This window comes from Tasmannia lanceolata, unplaced genomic scaffold, assembly GCF_043159265.1.
Source record: "Tasmannia lanceolata isolate RefF3 unplaced genomic scaffold, GAP_Taslan_0.1 ptg000020l, whole genome shotgun sequence".
NCBI lineage: Eukaryota > Viridiplantae > Streptophyta > Magnoliopsida > Canellales > Winteraceae > Tasmannia > Tasmannia lanceolata.
The window spans coordinates 16,684,720-16,698,501 of record NW_027518697.1 but is presented as its reverse complement, the minus strand read 5'-3'; the positions used below and the strand labels follow the sequence as shown (position 1 = coordinate 16,698,501).

The following is a 13,782-nucleotide window of genomic DNA, read 5'->3' as shown; positions in this document are numbered from 1 at the left end:
CTTCCCACATGCATTACTAAGAGGAGAGATGTGAGAGAGGGTCAAATACCACGACTCATTTCTTCTTTTTTTATTGTACTTTTTTTATTGTACTTCTTTGTTGCTGTTTGAAGAAATACAGATCTTTAAAATGATTCTTTGTATCTGATACCCTTCACATGGACTTCTTTCTCTCTTCTCTGCATAGTCCTCAAAGTCTAACTGTGGTGCACATGGGCTCCATTTCACATTTACTTTTTTCTCCACAGATGGTTATTGTCTCTCAAGTTTTGCTTTTATTTTTTTGTTCAGTGATATTTCCACCTTTTTTCAGCATTTCCACCCCTTTTATTTGGCTTTTCCTAAAACTAAAGTCATTTTAAGGAAAAGAGAAACAAAAGGGGGGTGAAATGCTGAGATGGGGGTGGAAATATCATTTTTCTGATTTTGAGAGAAAGAGATGTTCTTGTGTTTGTTCTCCTGATACTGCATGTATCATTTGATAGAATGAGAGCAAATTGTTGAGGCAGCTAATATCATTTGAGAGAATGAGATCTTGTGAGGGCTTCTAATATCAATTGACTATGGTAAAATCTGTATTATATACTCCTGATGATAATTTAATAGATGATGGAAACCAATAATCTAACTCCCCATGTATAAATATTATCACTCTTTTATTTTATTTTTTAAACTTCCCTAATTGATGGTTAGAATAAGATTACCTAGGAAGCTTACCTTGGATTGATTAAAAACAGCCATGACTTATTGTACATGTGGCACACATTTTGGGGCAATCATGACCATTTATCTAATGGTTCATCATTGGGATATGACCCAGAGAGTCCTAGTCCCACGCCGAAAGGAGGTCCAATTAGCAAGATTGAGGCATGCAAATAATCAATTGGTGAAAGATATCTTAAAGGAAATCTTGTTCATCATCCTTGATCAAGGGTCTAGGATCACTCGACGAGCGTGGGACCAGGGCCAACTGAAAATAAAAAGAGCGGTGCCAGTATCAAAGTTGGGGTTGTTCATCATCCTTGATCAAGGGTCTAGGATCACTCGACGAGCGTGGGACCAGGGCCAATTAAAAATAAAAAGTGGTGCCAGTATCAAAGTTAGGGGCATCCGATTGGGGAATATCTTTGTATATAGACTTGGAACCGAGTGAATATTGAGCCCAGAGAGCATTTCCCACATGGAAATGGCCACGATTTTATGATTAAATCGAAACTCATGGCGTTTGTTGGATATTCTATGTGCAATTCTTCATATTTTAGTATTTACACCACATTCTAGCACATGGGCTCTGTGTAAAATTAAAATTATTTGTAAATACAAATCTACTCTGGGATTTTATTTTATTTTATTTTTAAATAATTAATAAAGATCTTAGAAGAGAAAAAATATGTTTCAAAATCATGAACCTGGTATTAGCAATCCCTTGTTTTGATCTTACCTTTTTTTTTTTTTTTTTTTTTTTTTTCTGGATGTCAATTTTTATCTTAGCTTGCGTTTTATTCTTGGTTGGAGCAATTCCCAACAAGGATCAATAGCCAATAATGGGGGTTTAAAGTGATGAGTGCCAATATCAAAACAAGCAAGTTTGCATATCATCTTCTGTAAAGATATACATACCATGAAGGGGATTGTGCATATAATTTCCTGTAAAAGAAATACATACCATGAGGGGGGGTTTGGATCAAGGGAAAAGAAAATTTTGGAAAATAATATTATTCATAGAAAAATATTTCAAGGAAAATTCCATGGTCTAATGGGCTTGGAGTTTTCCTTGAAAATGGGAAATAATTATTTTGGAAATTCCTTGGAAAATGAGTTTACCAAACACTGGAAAACTCATTTTCTATGGAAAAAAATTCTGAAAAAAAATCACTACATCGAAACAGCCCCTGAAAGTATTGTAAAAACCATTGAATGCTAAGCCATTATTAGCTACGATCTCTTCCTGTGAAATTTTTTATATCTCACTACATCTAAGGGCATGTCTGGCCACCATAAAAAATCATCAGAATTTGTGGAAGAACTAGAGAGCTAGGAGGTTGAGTAAGATGATGATTGACGCCCTTAATTGCTGGGGGTTCTAGAGATACCCCTTGCTTCCACTTTTCCTTAGATATTACTTATAAGGATAGGTCTTATCTTCCCTATTCTTATGATAGGGTTAGTATTTTATATGATGATTGTAATATAATTCACATTCTAAAAAACCGGTAGGGGTTCCCCCCCTTGATTTTCACCCTTCTCACTCTTGCCCTTCAAATCTCTCTCTATCCCTCACTCGGCGGCTCTTACACTTGGGAAATCCAAAATTCTATTATTTTTTTATGGCGGCCAGACATGCCTTAACAGTGGTGACCAAGTTATGATAGCTGCCTTGAGAAGTAGGCCATGTTTGGCTGCCATGGAAAATTTTTCCATGAAATATTAGTTTATCAAGTAGTGAAAGAGGGCTAGGAGTTATGGGAGGTGAAGAGACTTGAGATTGCATTACTAAAGAGAGGGTAAGAAGGGGCTAAAAAGCAGGGAAAAATAAATTCTGCTTTGATTAGACCTTTTTGTTTCCCTTGTTTTTCAGCCTTTTCTCATCCTCTCCCCACTGCTGCCCTCAGTACTCTCTCTTTCTCCCAATCATTCCCTACCCTTCTCTCACCACTTGATAAACTAAAATTCCATGGAAAATATTTTCATGCCAGCCAAACATGACCATAACAGCTGCGATTATCTTATATTTCAAGCAAAGGTAAAAGAGAGTCAACTCGGTGACTCGATGATTAAACAGTGACTCGGGCGAGTTTACGAAGTTTTTAAACAGTGATCTTGTTACGTTATATCACGTAGCGAAAATTTTGGAAAGGTGTGAATAAACAGAGGATAATGCTGGTTTATTGGCAAGTTTTATCATATTATTCTAAACTTTGTGAACACATGTCATGAGAGAGAGAGAGAGAGAGAGAGAGAGAGAGAGAGAGAGAGAGAGTCAGATATATGAACCATGTGCCTCGACCAAAGTTTCAGATCTCTAAAGGAGGAAGAACAAAAAAAATATTGGTACTTTGCGTGGGGTTGAGATTTGAGGATGAGTTTTGAATGATTTGGTACCAATCATAGAAAGTATGAAATAATCATTTTGTTTCATGTTCAATCCTTCTTTGAAAGATAATAAAGGGCATGTAATAGAAAACTTGTATACAGAGGGAACAAAGTCTGCTCTCTGGAAGTTATAAGGGTTCGTTATAGAAAACTTGTATACAAAGGTAACAAAGTACGCTTCAATACATATAGGGGAGTGATAAATCGACTCCCAAATATCTTAAATCCACTCCCCATGCGTCTTTCTCTCTCCTCTGCGTTAGAGATAGAAAGAGGAGAGAGAAAGACTCATCTGGGTTAGAGAGAGACACATGGGGTTGATTTAAGATATTTGGGAGTCGATTTATCAATGCCCTAAATATAGTGGGGACTAACTTTTTTCAAAGATCCAAACTGTTCATTTGGATCGCCCCCAATGTAATTTGGTTGGGTCTCTCTTTTTTAACAAGGAAAAATTGCCAATGGGGGACATCAAAATACGAGAATTGCCAACGGGGGACACACTTTTGAAAAATTGTTAAAGAGGGTTGATAACCCACTTTTGAGAGTTTGGTAACCCCATTTAGAGGGTTGATAACCCCTTTTTAGAGACTTGATAACCCTCATTTCGTCCCTCCCTAACAATTTTTCAAAAGTGTGTCCCCCGTCGGCAATTCTTGTATTTTGATGTCCCCCTCTGGCAATTTTTCCTTTTAACAATACAGAGTCGAGTTGGTTGATTTGACTAGACCTGACAAAATTGAAGAACCTGAAAAATAAAGATAGAGACAGAAGTGGATCTTTATTACTTAATCAACTAATACCCCCTTTATAGAGGGGAGGGAGTGACACAATGGTCATACATACAATATTAATGGCCACCTAATTGTTACAACTAGGGCTGCAACTCGAGCCGGGTTTTACCCGACCCGAAAATAACCTGGGTTGGGTTCAGGTTTCATGGGTTTCAGGTCGAGCCGGGTTGAGCATTCAAAAGCTCGCATGAATCTCGGGTCGAGCCGGGTTTGAAGGGGCCCAACCCGACCCGACCCAAGTTACATAAGTTATAGTATGTACATTTTTTTCTATTGTTAGTTAAAAGTTAAAAGTGAAAACCCACACACCCACTGTTATTGTATGTGAGTGTAATTTCTACTTCTATGAGTTGAATTGATTCAAGTGTTTGATTCAGCATTGTTTGATTGTAATTACAATATTGTTTGATTACAACATTGTTTGATTCAAGTGTAATTACATCATTGTTTGATTCAAGTGTACTTTGAGTGTAATTTCTACTTCTATGAGTTGAGTTGCCTTGCCAAACAAGAATTTTCCTTAAAAAATTGCGTCAACGTGAAAAACCCGACCCGACCCGACCCGAGATTTATCATGGGTAGGGCCGGGTTTCGGAATCGTGGGTTTTCCGGAAAAAAACCCGACCCGCCCCGCCCCGCCCAACCCGAGTTGCAGCCCTAGTTACAACATTAATGGCCCTCTAATTTATACCAAAAACAATCACTTTTAAACGAGTTTATAAGGTGAAAGTAGAAGGTATAAAATAAATAGGATTTGCTATGGACTTTCGCAGGAAGGCATCTCGCAGCAGGCTGTTGCATGAGAGAGCAGCCACACAGGCTCACTTTTCATCAGATTTTGTCTAATTCATTTAATTCATCTGAGTCAGTTGCTCTCTCATGCAACAGCCAGACATGAAATGCCTTTCTGCGAAAGTCCCTAGCAAATCCCAAATGAATTTAAAAAGCCCTATAAAGTCAACCATAATTAGCAAAATGTGATACAACAAATAAAAGGGGGGCAAAAAAAAAATTTAAAAAGCCCTATACAGTCATAATAATCAAAATGTGATACAACAAGAAAAAAGGTTGGCAAAAATTCAGGTTTAATATGGCATTGGTTCAAAAACATAGTAAAAAAAAAAATACCAACAACATTTAGATTTGTAGATAAATTTTACCATTTACAAAATATGTGGCAAAGTTGAAAAATTAGAATATTAAACAGGTTTAATGTATAAAATACATTTTTAACATGTTCCAAAAATGTCCCTTCTCAAAAAAAAATTTCATAAAAAATGCATATTTTAGTTGTAAAACCATTTTAAACAGTGTGTTAAACGCCTGATTAGTTGTAAAATGTTGCTTAAAACGGCATTATTGTAAGTTGATTAGTACAGACCAACCTCATTCTATCAACCAATCTAAGGACAGCATATCAAATTATTATTCAAGGCCCTGTGACAAAAACCAAGAGTCAGAAACGAAGACAACAATGTAAAACAGGTTCAAAACAGGGTTTAGTTACACACATCCAAGATGATAAAAACCAGGAATAAGGATAAGCTCAAAAGTATTACAATAATTCCAACACTTTGTTATTAAATTAATCAAGGAGCACAAGATCCTTACCATCATCACTTTAAAATGAGTTGAACAAGTACCAGAACAATAGCTCTCTGGAACCAAAGAAGGAATCAAAACCCGCCATCAAAACTCATCGTCGTCCTCCTCTGCTATATGCTTTGGGAGCTCCTGTTCCTGCTGCTGTCTTTCTCGCCGTTTCTCAGCACTTTCCTTTTCTTTCTTGTGGGAATTCGGGGGAAACAGAAGCGCTCTAACTGCCTCATTGTGCAGGTTTAGGCAGAAAGCAATCCTCGAGTTGAAAGCAATTTGAGGCTCGTTTGTGGAGTATAAATCCCCAGTCTCCTTTGATACCAACCAACCATTTGTGTGACTCAGGATAGCATCGATTGCCCCATCTCGGATAGCCTTCGACACGATACTCTCAGCATCTTCCACTGGATTTGGCGAATCCAACCGCAACTTTGTGGCAACGTCAGCCAATGATACGCGGGAGTAAGAAATATTGATGTTGCGGAGCCAGGTCCTTATGACATTATGGCGTAGCCGCATGATAAGATTGTGGGTGTTAACTTACCAACTTCTCCAAAAGCTTAAGCTGTTGGAGAAAGGCGTTATTTATCTTTTATGCTTTAACACTCCCCCGCACATGTGGCCCACTTGGCAAACACGTGTCATTTGAGATTATCATGCCAACCGAATGTGAGTCCAAAGCCAATTTTTGGACTCAAAATCATAATCTTAAACAAACAGGGCCTAAATAATGCTTTCCAACTGAAAAAAAAACCTGTCCCAGCTCATCGTGGCGCAATGTAGCCATCCTATGCAAAGAAAGGTGGTTCCTGTAAAAAGGAAATCAACCTCAATTGGAAATAAAAGCCACCAATATTATACTATCTTATTAAACAATTGGCAGAGATCTCTCTCCATTTCTTGTTGTGGATGCCAGTGTCTAGCCTTTGGCAAGCCGGTATATAGTTGTGGTTAATTTATTACTCACCCTCGAATTTCAGCAAGATTACCAGTGAGCTCATAGCTGTACGAGTAATAGAAGTAGAGCCTGGATGCTAACACATCTATGGTTCTTCTATTCAGACTCTTTAAGCGAGTAATGCTTGCTGAGGAACAACCTTTAGCCTGAAAGGCAACCAAGCCAAACATTCCACAATTTAAGTTTTTGGCGGATATGGAAGCTACTGATGAAACTAAAGAAAGTTCACAGACCTCATCATATCTCTTTGATCAATTAGAAATATTAAAACAAGCAAGTAGCAGTAAATTTCAATCTCTGGCAAAGAATGCTTAGCAAGCCCTTGAGTAGAAAATGTTGCAGTATCAATTTCCCTATCATGCTCATCTTCCTACAACCAAAATAATGACAGATATAAAATCTTAGATACATGTCACGGAGAAAATCACAAGTGACTAATTTATGGATTGTGATTGTGTACTGATCCAAGAATCTGGAATTTCTTTAATGGTGATGAGAGATGATGATAATATATATATGAGGAAAAGGATTGTACACTCGACCGTACCTAAAGTTAGGTACGGTAGAGTGCCAAATCACATGGGTGCCCCATTTTTGGTGGGCATCTAAACCATTCATTTGCAAGGCCCCATCATAGATAGGGTGCATACCAAAAATCAGCACCATTGAATCATCCTAACCCCTCCAAAACTGGAGGCCAAAATGGGCAGATTTGTGGACAAACACTGTCTGTCCATTTTGGCCTCCACAAATGGATGGGTTAGGATGATCCTATGGAGCTGATTTTTGGTATGCACCCTATCTATGATGGGGCCTTGCAAATGAATGGTTTAGATGCTCACCAAAAATGTGGGACCCATGTGATTTGGCACTCTACCGTACCTAACTTTAGGTACGGTCGAGCGTACAATCTTATTCCTCATATAGAGGAAAATGATTGTGAGCTTGAAGCTCATATAGCTTATATGAGCTTGAGGGCCCAAACACATGGGTCCCACATTTTTTGTGGTGATCCAAACCATACATTTGCAAGGCTCCATCATAGATAGGGTGTGTACCAAAAATCAACTCCATTGGATCATCCTAACCTCTCCAAAAGCGGAGGGCAAAAATGGGCAGATTTGTGGCAAACGGTGTTTGTCCATTTTGCCCTCCACTTTTGGATGGGTTATGATGATCCTATGGAGCTGATTTTTTGTACACATCCTATCTATGTAAGGGCCTTTCAAATGAATGCTTTGGATCATCCTAACAATGTGGGCCCACATGTGTTTGGGCCCTCAAGCTCATATTAATTTATATGAGCTTCAAGCTCACAATCATTTTCCTCATATATATATATATATATATATATATATATATATATATATATAGAGAGAGAGAGAGAGAGAGAGAGAGAGAGTAGAGTTCCTAAGGTGTCACCTCATATAGCTTATATGAGGTGGCGCTCACAAAACATAAAGGGCCCACATTTTTGAGGTGATCCAAACCACTCATTTGAAAGGCCCTTAGATGGATATGGTGCCTACAAAAAATCAGGTCCATAGGATCATCCTAACCCTTTCATTTATGGAGGCTAAAAATGGGCAGATTTATACCCATCCATTTCAACCTCCACAAATGGAAGGGTTAGGATGATCCTATGAAGTTGATTTTTTGGGCACACCCTATCTATGTGAGGACGTATCAAATGAATGCTTTGGATCATCCAAACAAAGTGGGCCCTTATGTTTTTAAGCGCCACCTCATATAAGCTATATGAGGTGACACCTTAGGAACTCTATTCTTATATATATATATATATATATATATATATATATATATATAGAGAGAGAGAGAGAGAGAGAGAGAGAGAGAGAGAGAGAGAAAAGTGTAGCTACACATATGTGTAGCTAACTTAGCTACACCAACGGCTTAAAATACAGTGGGCCCCACATTGTTTGGGTGATGCAAACCATTCATTTGATGGGCCCTCACATAGATAGGGTGTGCCCAAAAAATCAGCTCCATAGGATCATCCCAACCCTACGATTTGTGGAGGCAAAATTGGACATGTAAAAACCTTCACAAATCTATCAATTTTTGCCTTCACAGTTTGAAGGGTTGGGATGATCCTATGGAGCTGATTTTTTGGGCACACCCTATCAATGTGAGGGCCTATCAAATGAATGGTTTGGATCACCCAAATAATATGGGCCCACTGTATTTTAAGCCGTCGGTGTAGCTAAGTTAGCTACACGTATGTGTAGCTTCACTTAACTCATATATATATATATATATATATTGAATAGTATGAGAGATGATAATATTAAAACAAAAGAAAGGGGAGAAACCCCATGACGGAGAAGGTCACTACAAGACGAGAGGAAAAAGAAAAAGGAAAGGAGAAAAGAAACACCAACATTTACACCCTCAATGGGGGAGGTAATTGAAAAACTGAATCATATCCCTTGCTACACAATCTCGTGTTGTCCTGTCCACTTCGGAATTTGCCGATCTTCTCACATGGTGATAGGTGATAGAAGAATCCCCCACTCACTCCTGAATCTCATCGAACCATTGAGCGAATCTCCACGGATGATCGTGTGACCCCGTCAGCCAACCTTATATGATGTTGAGTGAATCGCCCTCTAAAACTAACTGGTCAAAAGTGTTTCTATCTACTGATTTGATTCTTTGGAGGACTGCTCTCAGTTCTACCTCATTGGAGTCGATTATCCCAATTGGTCATGAGAAGGCCCACGATATCGTCCCATGCTCATCTCTTAGCACACCTCCAATTCCTGTAGGCCCTGGGTTGCCCAGGCTGGACCCATCAAAGTTAAATTTCAATGCCCAAGCTTTAGGGGTTCCCATTAAGAGAACGAAGTAGCCACCACCTCACTGCTAGTACAGATCTCTCTCCAGCCTTGCCAGAGATCAAAAGCCAAAGAAAACCTGAAGCTGGAAAGGGTCCTAACCATAGTTGTAAATTCCGTTTCGTTTCGTCCGGAATGGACGAAACGAACCGGTTTCGTTACAATTCCGGAACGAAATTCCAAAAATTTCGTTCCGGTGGAAATTTCGTTCCATTCCGGCCATTTCGGACGAAATTTTCCGAAATCCGGAATTTTTATTGTCCATTTACTTAAGATTTACATGTAAATAACGGAATACCCCCCTTTTGGATTTATTAAAAATAGTTTCAACACCCAAATCTAAAAGGAAAAAAAGTCAACTCTCCAGTTCTAGTACAAAATTCAAAGAAAAATGGTCGGGTCAAAATTTTAACTTTCTTAACTTCCAAACGGTGGGGTATTTTTCAAATTTTAAAAATTCATAAAATCTATTTTGTCCAAACATTATTAAATCCCAAAAGTCCGGTAAAAAAAATCTCATTATTTGGTCTCTAAAAATTATTCATCTTGTCAGGCACTGGTCAACACATTGGTAACAGACTTTTTTTTTCTAATGAATGATGTATTGATACCTCATGTTATGAAATATGGAACTTAATCACGTACCCACGTACCCGTGTCGTGTCGTACCCGCACCCTGACACATATTTTGGACTATTTATTAGTTTTTCATCTTTTTCTATTGATTTTTTATTTTTTTGAATTTTTCTCATATTTTTTAATATATTTTTTGTGTGAACGAAAAGTTTCGACCGAAATGCACCGAAATGACCGAAATCCCACCGAAATTTCGTTTCGGTGGCCAAAACGAAATGGCGACCGAAACGGAATTTACAACTATGGTCCTAACCCATGGGCCATGGGGTTTTTAGGGCTATTCTCTTAGTATTTACCAAGTGCGACCTCTTGATGAAGCCTTTGAACACCCACGCATTCCTTTCCCTTCAGATGACCCAAATGGAAGCTAAGAATCTGGATTTTCTTTTCTTTTCTTTTTTTTGAAAATTGACATATTTCATTAATACTCAGAAAACATTCGGGACCAGAAGTCCCAGCCTGCATTACAAGAGTTTAACATATATTGGCACGGGCATACTCCCCCATCAACCATCTTTAAATTGTCTATATCCTTGCCCAAGCTCTGCTTCACAGCAGACACCGCAGGCCGATGGTCATGAGACAAAGGTTCCAAATCCAAAGGACCAACCAAGGAAGAAGAAGCATTAATCAGTGAATCCAGTCGCTTAGGAGGTCGAAGACCTACACCAATTTTGAAGTTAATGTCCTCAACACGGATATGGACAAAAGGCTCAATCTCGTCCGATTTCGAGCGAAGGACCAACGTTGAGGCAAGGTTCATTCCCTCCAATTTTACTTTTACTACTTTTCCAAAAATCCGGCCTAAAGCTTCAACCGTTGTTAACGCCCATACATGAAGAGGGATCCCTGTAAAATTGATCCAGACCGCCTTCTCCTCCTGATTGATGACCGGGCTCCAAGCCGAGAGGGAGGAGAGGTAGAGGATTAATACATGCCAACTTCAAAATTAGGATTAGGTGGGGAGTTTATATAGGTGGGAGTTGGAGGGCTTGTGACTGAAGTGGTGGATTGTAGGGTTGGCCAATAGGATTGTGTGTAGGTGGGCGGGGCGGGGCGGGGCGGGGCGGGGGCCATGAGAGGTGGTTTAAGGGTTTTAAGTGGTGGGTCATAGGGGCAGCCAACAGAATATAAGAAAGGGGGTAGAAGACTTAAGTGGTGGCTCATGGTAAGTACTAGGAAGGTTATAAGGCTCTTTAAGTGGGCTTGAGCTTGGGTTTAGCGTAGTTTGCCATATATAATAAGTAACTAAGTGGGCCATAGGGTTAATGTAGATATCTCTCACATCTAAAATTAATAAAACATGAATTATAACTCTAAATTAAGCCTAAATATAAAAAAAATACAAGTTTGTCTATGAACAAATAAATCTTAATGGTGGATCACATCAAGAAATGAGGTTCCAAGACAGGTTAGGATGTTCAAAGATTAAGGTTACAATCAGAGGAAGCGGTCTTATGACGAGAATGGATTCCCTTCCCCAGGCATGTTTCCCACAGGTATATTGAAAGCTTTTTAGTCATTGTTTCCAAATCCATATAACCAAACATGTCTAATTAACTTTCAATGAAAAGAATTTATATGTATCCCATAAATTAGCATGCTAAGGGTACATATTCCTTGAAAAGTCATTAGTGTTTACGCGTCATCATAAAAGTAACCAAAATTTGGATAGAAAGAGAGCAGTCGGTGGAAGATGATAAGAAGGGCTAGAGACCACAAAACCCAGTCCCATTCATACCAAGCATTTTGCAACCTCACGGTCTTCAATTTGTTTTTAAAACAAATGGATTTGCCGAGTACGCACCACATCATATCTTCATCGGTAAAATGCAGAAATGGGTTTAAAAAAATATAGCAAATGGGTATCTGTTGGTGCAAAAGCAACTCAATGCAGAAATTTACTAGAAGAGATGAAATCCATACCAAGAGTACTCTTTGAAGTGAGATACATGATAACTACAGCTGTCCCAAAGCAACAAAGGCATCATGGCGGCAATCTAAATCAGTCTTGAAGCCAAGTACCAAGATGTGATGTGGTAAAAAAGCATACAAGTTTGTCTTGATTGGCGTTTCATCAAACAGTAATCACGATAAGCTTAAAAATCTACATGAACCTATTATGGTGACTAAGACTGGTGAATCTAAAGGCAGATTCCACTTGTAGCATCTCGTGACGCTAATGAGGAGTTCATCACCATAAGTTTTGCATAAACAGAAACCAAGAGGTGAAATGTCTATCAGAGATGGGTAGTGTGAAACAACCAATTACTCCAAAAGCTTAATATGTTAGAGTTGGTGTTATTTAATCGTTCATACTTCAACACTCCCCCTCGCATGTGGCTCCTCGTTTTGGGTTGGCCTTACATGTGGATTTTTAATATCAAAGAGTTGTTGGGTTTTGAACTCAGGATCTGCAAAGAAGCAATAACTCTAGTAGCATGTGAAACAACTAATTACTCCAAACGATTAAGCTGTTAGAGTTGGTGCTATTTAATCATTTATACTTCAACAGGTAATAATATTTGGGTTTTGCTAACGAGTGCTCTCATTAAGGTGCATTGTAAACTTAATTTTGCAATCATTTCTGGTATTATTAATCATTTATACTTCAACAGGCAATAATAATTGGGTTTTTTCTAACAACTGACTCGCTCGTTACGGTGCATCTTAATTTTGCAATCATTTGACACATGTTTTGAGACAGGTGCATTGGAAACTTAATTTTGCTATCATTTTACATAATGTTTTGAGACTTTTACACATGTTTTGAGTAGAAAAGTCTCATTAAATTAAGTTTCCAATGCACCTTAACGAGTACCCTAATAATTTAAAGAGAATCAAAACACATGGATTCCAAATACCTTAGGAAGATAAGAAGAGAGCCTTGAATGAGCCTCTGAACCAGGGGCGAGAGCGAAATTGAGAAATACAGAGATCACTGATGTCTTCAGATTCCGCCGCAATGCGATTGTGAGGCGAATGGCACGTAGAATCCGACGCACCTCCTTGGTATAAGCACCCGTCTCGATGAGGGAAGCAATCTCTTTCAAATCTAAAAATCCCCAATTCCAAAACAAAATTAAAAAGTAGAATTAGAAGAATCAGGATAAATTTTAGGGTTTTTCTTTTTGAAAATGAGATTTAGGGTTTTTCTTACTCTGCAAAATTGACGGAGGAACGGGGATCGATGGAGATTGAAGCTCTTTCATCTCCACCTCTTGAGTCATTCTACAAAATCTGATCAAGAATAACCGAAAATTTTAACGAATTTATGAGGAAAATACTGAAAATCGAGTATGAGAGAGAGAGAGGAAGAGCTAGGGTTTTTACTGAGAAAGAGATTGGATTAGGGTTTTGTAGGGAAGTGAGATGGGCCTCCAGTAATATTGATTTGTGATCTATTTTGAGTACGGTTCATTATAACTTGACCTAATGGGTTTCAATGGGCCGGACCCAACATGGTGTTTGGGAAAAAAATGAGTAGCCGAAATTTGGATCTGACCCGGTTACAAGGTTAATTGTGGATCAGATTAGTCCATGGATCCCGATCCGACCCGGTTATGAGGATAATTGTGAATCAAATTAGTCCATGGATCCAGCCCATTGATGTCCTCAGAGAAGCAAACTGAGCTTTCGAGTATTTAAATGGTGTTAGCCCGTATAAAATAGCTTAACTATTAGTAATCAAAGGTCTGCAAGACTCCTTTAGAAACGTTCCTATTTCATTGGGATTCTTTATTGGAAAACAGTAACCCCCTTCCTCTTTATTATATATAGATAAGTGTATAAATTTAAGAAGGACACTAGTTTTTCACATAATAGACATGATTACCTCAATGAAAAC

General features: G+C 38.5%; 2 pseudogenes across 1 annotated transcript; both read right to left on the bottom strand.

Moving 5' to 3' along the window:
• Window positions 1-5,291: 5,291 nt before the first annotated feature.
• Window positions 5,292-13,476, bottom strand: LOC143854645 (putative 26S proteasome non-ATPase regulatory subunit 3; annotated as a pseudogene). The gene is made up of 6 exons (XR_013237559.1): window positions 13,269-13,476; window positions 13,096-13,175; window positions 12,800-12,990; window positions 6,675-6,811; window positions 6,451-6,587; window positions 5,292-6,292 (listed from the first exon to the last, which is right to left on the bottom strand). The product of XR_013237559.1 is annotated as a putative 26S proteasome non-ATPase regulatory subunit 3 (transcript).
• LOC143853824 (putative 26S proteasome non-ATPase regulatory subunit 3 pseudogene) lies at window positions 5,577-6,002 on the bottom strand (annotated as a pseudogene).
• Window positions 13,477-13,782: the final 306 nt, after the last annotated feature.